Source organism: Pleurodeles waltl, chromosome 4_2 (genome assembly GCF_031143425.1).
Source record: "Pleurodeles waltl isolate 20211129_DDA chromosome 4_2, aPleWal1.hap1.20221129, whole genome shotgun sequence".
NCBI lineage: Eukaryota > Metazoa > Chordata > Amphibia > Caudata > Salamandridae > Pleurodeles > Pleurodeles waltl.
The window spans coordinates 980,743,576-980,761,449 of NC_090443.1; the positions used below are offsets into that span (position 1 = coordinate 980,743,576).

Here is a 17,874-nt window from a genome sequence, read left to right on the forward strand (position 1 = left end):
GATTTAATACAAGCATGCTATTTACGATCTGGCTAGCCCAAGTATTGCAGCTAAATAAGCGGATCCCCAGGCAGTCGAAGGCTGAAACTCTTTCGAGGTCCTCGTGCTCCAACCTTATAACCCCTCTAAACTGACTGTGCGGTGAATGGCCATGAACTTTGGTTTGCTAATATTAATATCTAGGCCATGAATAGTTCAACACAGTTTAAACCTAGCTTGTAGGATTTCTAATCATGTTGGTGTTTTGGACACTAGTAGAGTATTGTCTGCAAATAATAAGACTTGTGTTTTCAGGCCACCCAAAACTGGGAAGTCATTTTCACATTCCAAGAGGAAGTCTACACAAGCACTTATTTAAAAAAAGGAATAGTGTTTGGGCCAGGACTCACCCTTGCTGTACCCCCTTGGCGTTTGTTTTAATTTGGTGAGTTATTTCTCCATTAGCTACCCATCTCATTTGGGCATAGTTGTCATAATGCAGACGCACTATAATATCCAGAAGCAGAGGTGGTAGTCCTAGTTTGCTTAGGATACACCAGAGCATTTTTCTGGTGAACTTTTCAAATGCTGTCTTTGGGCCAACAAATGGCACAAAGAGGCTACCCATGTTGATATCAACCACTTTCCATCTCATAAGTTGAAATCTAAAGACTTGATCCACTGTGGTTGTCTTCGATTGGAACCCTGCTTAAAACTGGGAGAGGGTTTTGTTGTCTTTGATCCACAGTTAGAGGTGGCCTAAGATTTGCTTACAGAAAAATGTTTAGGCTGCAGCATTTAGGCTTATTGGTTGGTAGTTTGCAGGGTCGGATTTAAGCAACCTTCTTGAATACAATAACGATCTCTGTTCCTTTCCAGGTAGCGGGGATTTGTGCACCTGCCATAGTAGCATTGGCAATGGGATTTAGATAGTGAGCCCAAACAGTGGGCTATGATTTATAAAGATCCACAGGGATCTTATCCGGCCCAGCAGCCCTGCCCGCTTTATGCAAGCTCATAGCGTGTTAGTTTCCAACAGGGAGAAAAAACATCCTATGTCATTGACTTGTTCCTTCTCAGAAAGAGAGGTTGTCACTGGGAGATTGTGTCTGACCTTTTCAAATACCAATGTTGTAGCAGTGAGGGAACCAGCGGTGTCTTTACTATAAAGAGTTTGAAAGTGGCTGATCCAATCCTGGGGGAGAATATTATTCTCGGGTCGCATCATCTTTGCTTTTGCGCCATAGCCAATTATGTGCCAAAAGGCTACATGATTTCCAGATTGAACACCGGTCAGGATATCCTCCCAAACAGCCTTGTCCCATGATGTTCTGGCCTTATAGAGTTGGCTCTAGCTGTCTGGATCTCACATGGAGAGCCTATTTTAATAGCTTTAATAAGGGAACTCTTTGCTATCCTACAAGCCTTATTGTACCACATGAGATTAGTAGACAAAGACCTACTCCTAGTAATAGAAGACTTAGTGAAGAAGGAGTTTTGTAATACCTCAAAACATTTAGCATGGTAGTCCCATAACGATGTGAGGTGTGGAATCAGTCTGAAAAACACACAAAATTGGATCCAAACAACGGTCTAAATGGTCAGTATTAGCCCCTTCGTTGGCAACATTTTCCCACCTGTTGTTCTTCCGATTGTTAGTAACGGATAGGTCCCCAAAGGGGAATCTCAAGTGCGGATCTTGATTGTCTGAATTGTTCCTGAGAGTAAGGTGCAAAGGGAAATGATTACTCTCGAACCTTTGGAGGACTTCTACGTCTATAAGATTATCCCAAGAGTCTACGAGTATATAGTCCATATTACTCTGGAAAGTATTCTTTCATAAGGTAGGACGACTCACTAGATCAGAGGTTGTTCAACTGTACAGGCCCTCACATGGCAGCTTAAACAGAGTTCTATCATTTGCAAGGCCACCTTGGTCAGGGATGGTATTCAAGGACCTAGAGGTTGCGGAATGCCCCAGGATTGATCTTCTTCCCCGGTAATGTCCTTTAAGGGAAACAGAGGGCTCAAAACTTAGGTTGAAATCACCACCCCCTGTAACAGTGGCCTCTTTGGCAATTTCGATAATACTGTCTCTCAATGGGATTAGTACTGGGGACTCAGATTACTTTGGGGGTATTTCTGGCATAAATGTACAAAATCAGTTATTCCCTCTCCAGAATGAGACCTCTAACCCCAGTAGATCAGGGCAATCTATAATAAAGTGTCTCACAAGACAACCCAAGGAAGTACTGAACCGTATGGCGAGTCCTCTTGAAGGGCTACCAGCCTTTGGGCTAGAACAAAAAATGTTTTCTAGTCTTGCTTGTGTGAAGGCTCTACTTCCCAGATTTCTTGGAACATGATGATGTCTCCAGTATTAATATAATCCTGTCCGTCTTCTTGTGCCTTTTTGCGCTTAAGCCCTGCGATATTCCAAAAAATTAGTGATAAGTTACTCTGTTTGTTCAAGGATATGGCCAGCGTTCTCTGAGGTTATATTACTATCTCCCTTGTAGGTGAATGCACTACAGCCTGGGTGGAGGGCATTACTTAAGCATAGGACTTTGAGCTTGGTTAATATGATTCAATAATGTGTTAAACCAATACAGCTAGAGTCTCAGGAAGGGTCCTGCATAGGTGGTTTAAGCATTGCGAATCTAGTTGGAACAGGGTTCCTTGTTGGCTATAGTCAGTCAACTGAGGATATGGAAGACGGGGACTGGGGTCGAGCTGCCCCTTGCCCATGTGGCACATGTATCGTTGATTTAGCTGGGGGGAAAGTATATGCTTCTAGCAATAACAAACAATTTACCATGGGCAGATGCTTAAATTGCAGCTTGATACAATATAGGTTATTACCTGTAGATGGAAGTCATATAGCCCTAACTATATCTGAATGGATAACACTATAGCAAGTCCAAACACCTCTTATCCAATGTGTGACATTGTTGGTCAAAGAGGCCTCGTCTTCCCTAGTTTGGACCTGAAGCCGGGTTACACTTGTCATAATGTGGGAGTAGGTAACAGAGTTTGGGCCTTCCTCTGTGTGATCTTGCAGGCATGGTGCAGTAAATGAAGGTTTCCTATCTGCAAAAGATCCAGGACGATAACAAGGACGTTCCATGCTAGGTAGTAAATCTTTTCTATGAAGAACATATAGGCAGTATGCTGACCTCCTTCTACTGGTGGAGGTGCCTCTTTGCTATGTGCTGGAAGGTGTACTGGGAAATCCAAACTTTGACCCCTAACTGGGAGTGAGTAAATCAGGGTGCTTCTCTTTGGATGGGATGGCCTATTTGACGGGATCCCCAACAGGTAAATGACCATGTCTCAACTCATGTCCTGCCTTTGTTAGCCCAGATGGATAGGATTCCGTTAATAAATGGACCATTGATATTAAATCTGTGATTTCTACCCTCATAATGGAAATAATATCCCAAAGATCTTTTATTTACATTCTAGTCTCATCAGGCTCTGCAAGTTGTACATTGTAACGGGCCACGTACTACACTCAGCAATGGGTTGGTCGCTTAAAAACAAAGATGAGAACCTTTTTGGGCAGAGTATAGTAGGTTCTAGGTGATATGGGATTTCATTTGGGCTCTGGCTTGGGTGGTTACACCAGGGATGTTGTCAAGAACTGCTTACTGGACAAGAGAGGCTATATGTTCACTGGTGGTCACGGTTTTGCTTTTAGATCCCTTTTTGTTGAATACTGGGGCTACTTTGGTCTTTTTAGATTTTGTGCCTGATTCTTTAGGGGCATCTGGGTGTAGGATTTGTGCAACTTAGAGATCGTCTACCTCTCTCATAGTACAGTTACCTCGGGAGGAGCCAGGGGCTTATTTGTTCATAGGTTTGCCTGAATGTTTTTCATTGCCTTTACTTTTTCCCATTTCCAGTTCTTTCCTTGTATGGGGCCCCTAATGGTGTTAATAACAAATACAGAAACAATTGTGTCTTATATAAATAGGGCAAGCCCAGTAGGGTCATGATAAGACACAACCCAGTGACACAGCAGTTTCATAATATCACATCACACATCAACAAAGCCCCCTGCAAAAGAAACAAAAAGGGAAGCACAACATGATGCACCAGAGCAAAACTCTAACAGACAAGAAGACCCTCCCTCTGGGCAGTTGACTCCTTGATGGTGTAAAGCCCGTTGTGTTCATAGCCAAAGAGCTTGTAATGTCAGCAACCAGTGCCAGGGTACTATAATGCTAGCATAGGGCGCTTCAACCCTCTCAGCGACCGTGGCCCTCACACTGGAGACCTCCACTTGTTTCCTGGGGGCACTAACGGATGTGATCAGCCCGACCCCACTTATCCCCAGAGAAAAGTATTCTTGATACAGTGGGCCCTGCAAAGGCTACAGGTCCATGAGACTTCACCAAGGCAAGACAATCAAGCTCCACCAACAGCGAGCCCCTCCCGTTTTATCAAACTTCACTTGTCACATGGGCTGCAAAGGCACAGTCTCTCTCCTCTGGTGCCAATTGCGTCCCCAACTGGCACACGTCAGATCAGTAAAGCGGGGCAGACATAGAATTTGTTGAGGTACAAAGGTCCACTTTTACCCCTAAAACGATCAGGAGGCAGAAAAGGGAATGGAGGGTGGTAAGAGAATCTGGCGTCTGAACAGGATGGAATCACAGCAGCACTTAAAAGACGGTAGAAATCACTCCTGTTAGGTGCCACGATCTGCAGTGTCCAATCCTGGAGCCAAGGGGGGGGTGGCCTTGCCATGGCTCCTTCTGGCACTGACAGGCGCAGGACAGACCTGCACCATGGGACTCTTCTAAGGAGTGCTTTACGCCCGGCAGCAGGAGATAAGAGCCCCTTCTCTCCGGTCCAAAACAGAGTGCTCTCTAGGACTAAGAGTCCCTCCTTGGCTGTTCCTTAGCCCATGGCAACAAGCCTGGTGTCCCCAAAGGTTATCTCAGGCCAATGCGAGATGATGGGCCAGAACATTCCTAAGGATTACAGTGTAGTGCTTTTGCTCAGCTCTCCAAGGATTGAGCTACAGAAATGAGAAACACCCCATAGCAAGTAACTCAGGCAAGACTCATGTCTTGTTGATCCCAACCTGTATCATTGGAGTCAGTAGTGTTCTGCACACTAATATGCTTTATCTTAGTGAGGTGTCCTAGTAAAAGGCAAAAGCAGATACTAGAGGCCTTGAGAAGCTGCAAGTGACCCAGGAAGTCCACCGTCGGAGGTCTGGAAAGTAGTAATATTTTCTTGTTTTATGCAGCACTTTATATTGCACCTCTGCTTTTCCTGTGACCCAATGTAATGGTTTGAAAGTTACCAGCCTTCCTAGGTGGATGGTGGAAGTGGCCATTCTGAGATACAGATTGTGGTCAGCAGATCACAGAAGATGCCAGTGATGAGCATTTACTCAAATCCTAGAAGAACCTTTTGGAGCTCTTTAGTCCTAGGGCCTAGACAATTGTTATGCAGGGAGACCCCTCCTGAAGAAACCATCTATTGATCCAGCAGATCTGAAAACTACCGTCCCATCTCACTACTCCTCTTTCCGGTGAAGGTTGGCAAAAAGGCAATCAACTAGCAACTCAACAAACACTTGGAACACTACACACTTCTGGACACCTCTCAATCCAGATTCCTAGCCATCCAAAGCACTGAGACAGCCCTGATCGCAGGCACCAATGACATTAGGGCCCCCCTAGACTGTGGTGAAACAGCAACCCTCATCATCCTGGACCTGTCAGCAGCCTTCACCACTGCCTCCCACCATATCTTGTTCAACAGACTGCACCAAATCGGAATCCAGAAAGACACCCTCAAATAATTCATCTCATACTTCACCAGAAGAACCCAGAAAATCTGTCTCCCACCATTCACCTCGGAACCCAAGGAGATCATCTGTGGCGAACCGCAAGGATCATCCCTCAGCCTTACCCTCTTCAAAACGTACATGACCCCTGGCCAACACTGTCAGATCACATGGACTCCACATTATCTCATTTGCTGACGACACCGAGTTCATTGTCTCACTGTCAGAAGACACCTCCACCACCAGAACCAACTTCCAAGGTGTATGATGAACATCACCAACTGGATCAAGAGCAACTGTCAAGCTCAAAACAAACAAGACAGAAGCCCTCAACTTTGTGAACAAAACCTTGCTATGGAACACACAGCGTGGCCTGCTGAACTCGACCTTTCCCCTGCCCCGACAGACTATGGCCACACCCTGGCATCTTCTTGGACAGCAAGTTATCTATGTAGAAACGGGTAAATGCAGTCTCGTCCGCCTTCTTTGCACACCCTACATATGCTCCGTAAGCTCTCCAGAAGGCTCCTAGATGACACCACTGCCACTCAAGCCCTTCTCACCAGCAGGCTGGACTACGGGAACACTCCTTATGTAAGTATCACTGCATGCCTTTTGAAGAGACTACAGACAATACAAAACTCAGCGGCAAGACTCATCCTTGATCTCCCCAGATGGAGTCACATCAGCCCATACCTCAAGAAGCTACTCTGGCTTCCAATCCAGAAGAGATGCCATGCATACAACGTCCTGCACAACGAAGGACCAGCATACATCAACAAATAAATGACCTTACATCAACCGACCAAACACCTGCAGTCTGCCTCCCTTTTCCTGGCAGACACCCCCTGGATATGCCGATCCAATAGCAGAGCATACCTTTTCTCTCACCTGGCAGCCAGAGCCTGGAACAACCTTCGTGTGCACCTCAGGAATGCCACATCACTCCAGGAATTCACAAATCACAGCGAAGCAGCTAGCAACTCCAGCACCTTGAGCCCCTCATCGGTAATATGCAGGGCTTTATAAATCCTGATTGCTTGAAAGTCCTGTTTGAGTGGTTTCATCGCAGCATCTCTCCAGTAGCCGAAAGTCTGTTTTTCCCCTGTATGTTTCCTGTGGTTACCTCTGCCTCTGCTCTCTTGCTTTTCTGAGACTCCAGCCCAGTAGTAGTTCTCTCAGTGTCCTCATAAGTGACTCCATTTCCTTCCTTGGGGGCTTTTCAGATTCTTGCTTATTCATGTTTTCTGGTTAAATTGAAGGAATTATTCTCTACTTGCTTCACAGATGAACCTGCACTCTTGTTCTTCCTATCTTGCCCAATTCCAGTTTCCTGTGTGTAGTGATTCATCAGGAATATATGACAGTGGGGGAGTTTAGTCCATGGTAGTATTGGTCATTTTGCTATCACTTTTGGATTTCACTGGATTTTACCTTGCGCTCTTCCTTGCCAAGACGTCTCCACTCTGCCTATTCTTCCCCATGACCTGAAAACGCCAATATTGGCTCCTAACTACTGACCACATCCTCACTGATCTCATTAACAAATGTCACAGTCAGAGGCAAGTAATGAGTAATCTTAAGTATGATGTTACCAAAACCTTCTAAAGATATTCCTGGAGTGATGCTGACCCATTAAGCCCACCCTTAATTGTTTGAAGTCTAAACAGGAGTGTGTATGTTTTTTTCCTTCGCTTTCTAGAGGTAAATGAGTGCCTTGCCTGCAGACGCTGCATGCAATGTATGTAAGTCACCCTTACAAGCCAAAGGCAGGGTGCATTATACTACATATGTGGCCATATCTGCATGAGCACATATGCTCTGGTGATGTCTAAGTCAATTCCTAAACATTTCAAGTGAACAGGGAAATATGTACTGGGCACTGGTCAGACTGAGATTCCCAGCTACATAATGGCTTCACTGAAACCTATGGTGTTTAGTATCAAGCACCTCATATTCTTAAACCCACACCGATTCCATAGATGTATTTATTAATACATGCGCCCAGAGGGTACCTTAGAGGTAACCCCTGAAACCTACCCAGAGGCCCCCAAGACCTCTAGTGTCCTGGCTGAATGGTACAGTCGAGCCTGCCACCACAGACATGCTTCTGACCCCCTAGGAGGTGAGACCCTGCTCTGAGGTCAGGAACAATGCCTGCTCTGGCAGGAGGTGTCTACCGGATGGCTAGTGAATCTGCATACCAAGACCAGGGACTTCAAAGTCCTTGCCTCCTTTGATATGCAACCCCGGCATCCCCCAGACCTATAGTACACCCAGAGCTCTGGAGACAGCACCAGTGACTCGTTCTACCACCAGTGCGCCCTATGTTAGGTTTGTTGATAGTCAATGTAGTGAGGATGACAGGGGCACCCAAAATGCATTTTTACTTGTTTTAAAAAGTAAAGGTTTAACTTTGTAGGAAACTGGCTCTGTATATGGCGCACTAAAATGAAGTACACCGTGAGGAGAGTCAAGGCAACCCTAGTTGGTTTACAGGGCTTTCTTCAAAAATCCGAAGTGCTCTATTTTTGTGATAGTGTAGTCGAGCAGCTTAGGCTAATCAAACGGGAGTGTTGAGCATTTGTTATACACACTCCTCCATACCTCACTCTTTCAGCTTATTAACAGTGGCCCTACAGCTCCAGGGAGATTCGGATGCCCCCTTGTCTCACTGACGCCTTCAAGCAATATCTACTTCAACCTTCACTGGCTGCAAGGGTCCGGGGTGAACTGAAACCTAATAGTACCACAGGACAACCTCCTCCTTGATTTAACCCTAGGGGAGTGACATCCCCAGTATGGCCAGCACACCTACGTGCAGGTGCTTCAAGGACTTGAATGGAGCAGCTAAGCCCTGTTGGCCTTTTCTTGTTTGTGTTTCAGATCTGTTTTCTCCATTTTTAGGTCAACACCTGCCCCAGGAGAATCCCCTTCTCCACCCTCCTGTTATAGGCGGCCCACTAATATCCTACTTTGCTTTAACGTTTACTTCCCTGCCAATTCATCCCATCTCAACCTGGCCCCACCTCCACCCAGGATTCTTACATGTAGCCGGGTTACATTGTCCCTCCTTGAAACTCTCTGGGTGACATATAGGCTCAGCCCCCCTTTCCTGTACTGACAACTACCCATCATACAGAATGACTATGTCTAAATGTTTGGGGCTTAAACTTACCTAACCATCGCCAACAGGTCTGGCGTTATTTACTCTTGTAGGATACTGATGTAATTTTCCTTGAGGGAACTCATCTCTTGTGAGAGGATACTTACTGCATGTCTCCCCTCCCCCCAAAATATCCTGCCTGCTTTTGGTCCTACACATCAACTAAAACAGCCAGGGTTGCTGTTTTGTGCAAGGCAGGGTTCTGCACTAAGGTTCAGAAACTGGAAGGGGTTGTTAATGACCACTAATTAAAACTTACAGTCCAGCGAGGATCTTGACCTCTCACCCTCTAAAACTTATTTGCATCTAATCAAGCACAGGTCACATAACTCAGGGACCTCCTACGAGACTCATTTGCTAATGATAAGGGAGATCTGATTGTGGCAGGTGTTTTTAATTTAGCTAGGAACCCAGACCACGATCGCAGCAATGCTTCCTTCAAGGCTATGTGGGCAATGTCTGCCACTCTCAAACATGACCTTGCGGACTTGGGACTGCAATTTGTATGGTGCTGTAAACACCCTGACACTCTGGACTACTTCTTCTATTCACACATCCACACCTCATATTCTTGAGTAGGCTACCTTTTCCTCACCCATTCACTGCTGCATAACTTAGACACAGCTGCTATCTCGTACCATACTCATTTAGAAATAATTTGGCTCAGTGAAGGGGCCCAAATCGCGTACTACTTTGACCCAAATGATCAGCCAGAGATTCCAGAACATACACCTTGGGATGCTATCAAAGCTACCATCAGAGGAGTTATATCCTCCATTGCCTTAGCCCACATTAGGAAATCCCGCCTGGTCGAAAACGGATTATCTTAAGAGATCAAGACTCTTGAACTCCTCGATCAGTCTGCCCCTACCAGACTTAACCATAGGCAATTGGCCTTATTGAGGGCCAACTCAGGGCACACAGAACTAACAAGGCTGAACTATCTCTACTTGGCCTGAAATAATTATATTATGAGGGGAGGAGACAAAGTGGGGTCTCTTCTTGCCTGTAAGCTCTGACTAAAACAAGCACCAGCCCACATATCCAAGATCAAAACAGAGGAGATGACCTGGGCTACTGCTGTGGCGAAGCAGCAAGCATTTCATAGCCTCTATAAAACTCTTGACACAAGGGATGACACCCCACAAGCTCTTATTGATTCCTATCTTAGCGCCTGCCCGTGGGTCCCCCCTTATTCGCAACACTCCGAGCTTTTAGAAGCCCCTGTTACTCTTGCTGAGCTACACCGATCTCTGAGAGACCTACCTCTGGGAAAAACACTGTTGTACACACTTTAAAAGTGTTCAAGCGAGTCTCAGATTTCGAGGTCAATATGGCCTAATCCCAAGCTTTAAACCTCACCATCCCCACCTCGGATCTTCATACATTACGATCTCTCACCCCTTTCCAGCGGGTCCCACAATCCATTCGGTACCTGGGACTCAATTAAACCCCCTCTCTGACTACTTGGACGCAGGCCCATTGGACAGAATATCAGAGGCCTGTCCTGGAAGACAACGGCATTGGAAACTGCTTCATGTGTCCTGGCTGGGCCAACTTAATGCAGTCGAAATGTCCATCCTTCTGAAACTCTGCTATTTATTCCAGTCCATGCCTACCCTCAGCCCCAAGGATGACGTAGCTCTCCTTCAGTGAGATATACGGACCTTCATATGAGGGAGGGGGAGAAGAGACATCCCAGATTCTCTAATACAGTTCTGATGCTTCCCTGAGATTGAGGTGGCCTAGTCTGCTCCAACTTCCTCGAATACTACTGGTTCACACACTGTCAATATATCTCTGAATAGGTTGTCTAGGAGAAAGCAACAAACATTGGTTCCGTATGGACCGAGTGGTGGTCTGCCGACTTCTTTGGGGCCTGGCTTGGCTTCCAAAATATGCGAAACCACAGAGTGCCTACATAGCGACCCCCGCTAAAACCGTCCTGGACATTTGGGACAAAATAGTGCTTAAGCAGGGCCTCACCACCTTCTCTTCTCCAAACACTCTACTTGCTCGCAAACTGGAATTTACACTGACCTTCAGGCTCACTCATTTCCCAACTGGGAGGAGGTGGGATTGTTGCACCCTTCGCGACCTCTTTGAAGGAGAAAGCATTAGGTCTTTTGAGCAATGCAAAATAAACTTCCACATTCCAGAATCCACCCACCTACAATATTATCAGCTACACCATTGTGCTCTCCAGCCTCCTTACTTGCAAGTGGCAATATGGCAGTACAGTGCTTTCGAGATAGTTTGATGGGAGGGGAAGGCCTGATATTGTACACCTACCTTGTGCTACAACATTCCACGCCAGTACGACTACACCCATAATCATCCACAATGGCAGTACGACACCACCAAGGGCATCTCCCAGAAACAGTTGGACATGCTATGGAGTGACATACTTAAGATTTATAGAAGCATATCCCAACGTGAGGCAGCATACAATGTGATGACATGTTGCTACTATTCCTCAACACGTTTTTACACTATCTACCCCACTATCTTGCCGCGTTGTTGGTGCTGCAGTACAACACCCGGTGACTTCCATCACATATGATGGTCCTGCCCCCTCCTAGCTGCCTATTGGGTTACCCCTTCCTGGACTCTAATAACACAGCAGTTTTAAGCATTCACCCCATGAATCTAGAGGCGATGACACACAGACTGGAAATTAATAAATCACATGCTCACGCCTACTAAACAGCTTATCGCCTTACACTGGGAAAAAAATTAATGACCCTTCTATCACCCAGTGATTCACGCCTGTATGGCATTAATGGCTATGGAGCTTCTAACTCACAAATTAACACACACATACTCCAGTTTTACCTGTATCTGGCAGCCTTTACTAGACTACTTTGCTCATCTGGAGTACTCTTGCTTTACACAGCCTAGGCTTAGAGCGCTCCAGTTTTCAACTAACATACCACATAGCCATAGTTTTGACTCTCCTTATTGCAGTAGCCCACGAATATCCTATACCCCTTCTTTCTTCTTGCTCACTTTACTCTCGGCCCCGTCAACCTCCCACAGGACTCCTTTTCTCCCTGGTGGCATACCAGACTTTAGAGGCATCTATTTGACAGTCTTTACGCAAATCTTTCTTTGTACTTTGTTGATTATTCCTGGCAACTATATATGTTAACTACAACCGGGCTGGTCATCTTATTACATTACTGTATTGGATATCAAAATTGCACAGTCCAAGCTTGTCTAACCCATTGCAAAATTACACTGCGCTATACTGCGTTGGATGCTCTTGCATGCTATCAATACACTGTATTCCTTGACATTTTGTTTTGTAAAACAAATACTTTCAATAAAAAAAATTCTAGCAAAAACAAAATATAAAGGAAAACTCACCTTAACACAAGGGTATTAATATTTTAAGTCAATACCATACCTAATTGTAACCGCAACACTATATTGCCCATAAGTCTATGCTAGTAGGAGCATCCGTCATCAGAACTGCAATGGTATTTATAGGTGGCTCCCACATAATATAAAATGTACTTGTAAAGCACACTTTCAACTCTTTGCGCGTGTTGCTACTGAATAACAGATGTTTATCGTCACCCAACTCAATGGTCCTCCATTTATTCAACATCTGACAGCGGGTAGGCTCATTAGATTTGTTGGATTTTGAACCCTTGACCATGCGTCAAACACAGATTCTTGTAAAGGATTTGGAAGTCAGATCATATCTTCCTGGACTGATAAATTATACACAGACTTCTAACCTAAATATGTATTGGCTTCAGGATCTTCATGATCCACCAATGACTTTATGTTGAGGTGCATTTCTTTTACACTAATACATACTTACTGTATCACACACCTGAAGTTGGCCATCCAAACCTGGTGGGCAACCAGTGTAGGAATCTGGCTCTTTAGATGATATATCAAAATGAGATATATTGTGCAGAGTCCAGGGGTTCCCTTACTAGTGGACGGGGCTTCCTCTAGAAATCCCAAGGTGCTCTTTTAGGGGGTAGTGTTGCAGAGCAGCCTTAGGCTTATCGGAGAAGAGTGTTAGACATCTGCAACTGCACACACAGTCAATGAATGAGACACACAACTCAATAAGGAGATCCACACAAATTTACAAAAATGCAAGTATCTTTATACATATATTTAGGCACCAGAATCGATATGATCTGGTAAGTACATTTTGCATGAAAAATACTTTCAGGTTTCAAAAGTCGACAGTGAATTTTTCAGAAGCAGCAATGTTATCTTATGGAGGACAAACAAGTACTGCATTCAGGTATAGTACAGCGACTTATGGAACCAATCTCCTGGACTTAAGGTAAGTATTGGGCAAGGGTCAAGGCCACACCAACTGGTCACATCGGGCGGCACTAGGGCGACATGCTGCTGAGGTTTAGTATGGCACTGGGTGCCCAGTGTTAGTCAATGAGGATCAGTCCGGTTGAAAAGAGACTGTAGGTTTGGACAGGGAGTCCAGTCGAGAGGAACCGACAGGTGGGTTTATATCCTGAGATGCCTGGGGACATCTTAGGTCTTCTTCTCCATGGACCAGGGGTGTCTGGTGCAGAGGTGTCAGGTTTTTTCCACCAGGAGTGCTTGCAGTTTAGGGGGCCTTGCAGACAGAGGCTCCCAATGGCATCAGTAGGTCCACAATGGGCATCCAAACTGGGCCCTGTCTCTGGAGGGCTGGAGGACCACGTTCGCATTGTTGGCTAGGCGGCACGGGTGCAGTGGTGCTTTCTGGTTTCAGGTTTTTTTCAGTCTGGAGTCCTCTCAGGTCTCTTGGGGTGCCTGTAAGATGCAGGGAAGCTCTGCACACAGGAGTTCCTCTGTCTTTATTGAAGGCAGGCAGTTTCCCCAGGGTTTTGGAGGCACAGCAGCTTGCAGGACTAGTCGACTTCAGCATATATCGGTGGGAACAGCAGACAGGCCGGCAGGGCTGGGGCCACGTCAGGTGCTTCCTCCTCAGTCTTTGCTTTTGCAGCTCTTGAGTGACCTTCTTCTTCATAGGTCATCATGAATCTGATTTCCTGGTGCCAGGGGCTCCCCTAAATACTGAATTTAGGGGTGTTAGGGTAGGGTAGTAACCAATTGACTACTTACCCCTAGGGTCACTATGCCACCTATATGACCTCTTTCTGTGGTAAGTGGGCAAAACCCTGTCAGGACTCCTAATTCTGCCAACACCAAGATGGCAGATTTTTAATGTTGTGTCCGCATCAGGCAGCTCATCTTAGGGGTGGGACTGACATAAGAAGGGGCCACACCTCCCTGAATACTAAGTTTCCTGCCTGTCCAGGTGCCAGATGGGTCTTGGGGCAGGGATGGGGACATCCTCTCTCCATTGAGTGAAGCCAGATTTGCATACCAAGTGTGGTGGGCTTCTTTGAAGCCCCCTGCCTTAGAATGCAAATTTGCAGGTCATCCTGTTGGGGGGGAGGAGGAGGGGGTGATGTGCTAACATCCCTGCCAGAGCAGGCTTTTGTTTCTGTTTGCCTGAGAGGAAAGGCTTTTACCCTTGGGGGTCAGAAACGTCTCTGGTGGTGGCAGGCCAGTTAGAACTAGTCAGACAGCAAACACAGTTACGTGTTAGATTTTTTAAGGGGCAACTCTGAGGTGCCCTCTGGGTGCATGTATTAATAAATACATCACTGGCATCAGTGAGGGTTAATTAATGCAAGATGTCTGATACCAAAAATCCCTATTTTCAGTGAAGTCATAATGTAGCTGGGGAACTCGTCCTGACAGGGTCTAGCAAATTAACTTAAAATTACTTCCATGTTCACTCACTATGTCTTAGAATCGACAAAAACATAGCATAGGCATATCTGCTTGTGCAGATATGCCCTCACATGTACTATAATGCACTCTGCCTTAGGGCTGTAAGGCCCTCTGTGGGGTGACTTACATATATTGCGTGCAGTGTTAGGGGACCTAGCACACAGGCTGTGTGCCATGTTATGTTTTCACTTTTAGCTGTACCAAGATGTAGGAAGTTGGCTCTGTATGCACTATTTTAAAGTAAGGAATAGTATGCACAGAGTCCAAGATAGTGGCAAAAAGAGATAATACTAATGCTCTATTTTGTGGTAGTGTGGTCGAGCAGTAGGCAGGCTTATCAAAGGAGTAGTGTTAAGCATTTGTTGTACATACACACAGGCAATAAATGAGGAACACACACTCAAAGACAATTCCAGGCCAATAGGTTTTTGTATAGAAAAATATCTTTTCTTAGTTTATTTTAAGAACCACAGGTTCAAATTCTACATGTAATATCTCATTTGAAAGGTATTGCAGGTAAGTACTTTAGGAACTTTGAATAATCACAATAGCATATATACTTTTTACATAAAACACATTTAGCTGTTTTAAAAGTGGACACAGTGCAATTTTCACAGTTCCTGGGGGAGGTAAAGTAATGTTATTTCTTGCAGGTAAGTAAACCACCTACGGGGTTCAAGTTGGGGTCCAAGGTAGCCCACCGTTGGGGGTTCAGAGCAACCCCAAAGTCACCACACCAGCAGCTCAGGGCCGGTCAGGTGCAGAGTTCAAAGTGGTGCCCAAAACGCATAGGCTTCAATGGAGGTAAGGGGGTGCCCCGGTTCCAGTCTGCCAGCAGGTAAGTACCCGCGTCTTCGGAGGGCAGACCAGGGGGGCTTTGTAGGGCACCGGGGGGGACACAAGTCCACACAGAAAGTACACCCTCAGCAGAGCGGGGGCGGTCGGGTGCAGTGTGCAAACAAGCGTCGGGTTCTCAATAGAATTCAATGGGAGACCAAGGGGTCTCTTCAGCGGTGCAGGCAGGCAAGGGGGGGCTCCTCGGGGTAGCCACCGCCTGGGCAAGGGAGAGGGCCTCCTGGGGGTCACTCCTGCACTGAAGTTCCGATCCTTCAGGTGCTGGGGGCTGCGGGTGCAGGGTCTTTTCCAGCCGTCGGAATTTTAGAGTCAGGCAGTCGCGTCAGGGGGAGCCTCGGGATTCCCTCTGCAGGCGTCGCTGTGGGGGCTCAGGGGGGACAACTTTGGTTACTCACAGTCTCGTTGTCGCCGGAGGGTCATCCCTGAGGTGTTGGTTCTCCACTGGTCGAGTCGGGGTCGCCGGGTGCAGTGTTGCAAGTCTCACGCTTCTTGCGGGGATTGCAGGGGTCTTTAAATCTGCTCCTCTGGATACAAAGTTGCAGTCTTTGTTGAACAGGGCCGCTGTTCTCGGGAGTTTCTTGGTCTCTTGGAAGCAGGGCAGTCCTCTGAGGATTCAGAGGTCACTGGTCCCAGGGAAAGCGTCGCTGGAGCAGGTTTCTTTGGATGGCAGGAGACAGGCCGGTAGGACTGGGGCCAAAGCAGTTGGTGTCTTCTTTCTTCTTCTGCAGGGATTTTCAGCTCAGCAGTCCTCTTCTTCTGTAAGTTGCAGGAATCTAAATTCTTAGGTTCAGGGGAGCCCTTAAATACTAAATTTAAGGGCGTGTTTAGGTCTGGGGGGTTAGTAGCCAATGGCTACTAGCCCTGAGGGTGGGTACACCCTCTTTGTGCCTCCTCCCAAGGGGAGGGGGTCACATTCCTATCCCTTTTGGGGGAATCCTCCATCTGCAAGATGGAGGATTTCTAAAAGTTAGAGTCACTTCAGCTCAGGGCACCTTAGGGGCTGTCCTGACTGGCCAGTGACTCCTCCTTGTTTTTCTCATTAATTCCTCCGGCCTTGCCGCCAAAAGTGGGGCCGTGGCCGGAGGGGGCGGGCAACTCCACTAGCTGGAGTGCCCTGTGGTGCTGGAACAAAGGGGGTGAGCCTTTGAGGCTCACCGCCAGGTGTTACAGCTCCTGCCTGGTGGAGGTGATAGCATCTCCACCCAGTGCAGGCTTTGTTACTGGCCACAGAGTGACAAAGGCACTCTCCCCATGTGGCCAGCAACATGTCTCGAATGTGGCAGGCTGCTAAAACCAGTCAGCCTACACGGGTAGTTGGTTAAGGTTTCAGGGGGCACCTCTAAGGTGCCCTCTGGGGTGTATTTCACAATAAAATATACACTGGCATCAGTGTGCATTTATTGTGCTGAGAAGTTTGATACCAAACTTCCCAGTTTTCAGTGTAGCCAGTATGGTGCTGTGGAGTTCGTGTTTGACAGACTCCCAGACCATATACTCATATGGCTACCCTGCACTTACAATGTCTAAGGTTTGGCTTAGACACTGTAGGGGCACAGTGCTCATGCACTGGTGCCCTCACCTATGGTATAGTGCACCCTGCCTTAGGGCTGTAAGGCCTGCTAGAGGGGTGACTTATCTATACTGCATAGGCAGTGTGAGGTTGGCATGGCACCCTGAGGGGAGTGCCATGTCGACTTACTCGTTTTGTCCTCACCAGCACACACAAGCTGGCAAGCAGTGTGTCTGTGCTGAGTGAGGGGTCCCCAGGGTGGCATAAGATATGCTGCAGCCCTTAGAGACCTTCCCTGGCATCAGGGCCCTTGGTACCAGGGGTACCAGTTACAAGGGACTTACCTGGATGCCAGGGTGTGCCAATTGTGTAAAACAAAAGTACAGGTTAGGGAAAGAACACTGGTGCTGGGGCCTGGTTAGCAGGCCTCAGCACACTTTCAAATCAAAACATAGCATCAGCAAAGGCAAAAAGTCAGGGGGTAACCATGCCAAGGAGGCATTTCCTTACACAAGACATGCAGCATGCAGTGGCAGTGTGCACGTGCTAGGTGAGGGATCCCTGAGGGTGGTACAATATATGCTGCAGCCCTTGGGGACCCTCTTTGGTACCCTTGCCCTAGATACTAGAAGTACCATTTACCGGGGACTTATAAGGAGGGCGTACGGTATTGCCAATTGGGAAACAGTTGCACAGTTTTAGGGAAAGAGATGTGGCAATAAGGACCTGGTTAGCAGCAACCCAGTGCACTTTTGGTCAAAATTGATTGAATCGCAGGCA

The 17,874-nt window shown here is 46.7% G+C and overlaps 1 protein-coding gene across 1 annotated transcript in view; it reads left to right on the forward strand.

Moving 5' to 3' along the window:
* HECTD3 (HECT domain E3 ubiquitin protein ligase 3) overlaps nucleotides 1–17,874 on the forward strand; it is a 249,983-nt gene that overhangs the window by 176,683 nt on the left and 55,426 nt on the right. The window lies entirely within an intron of this gene.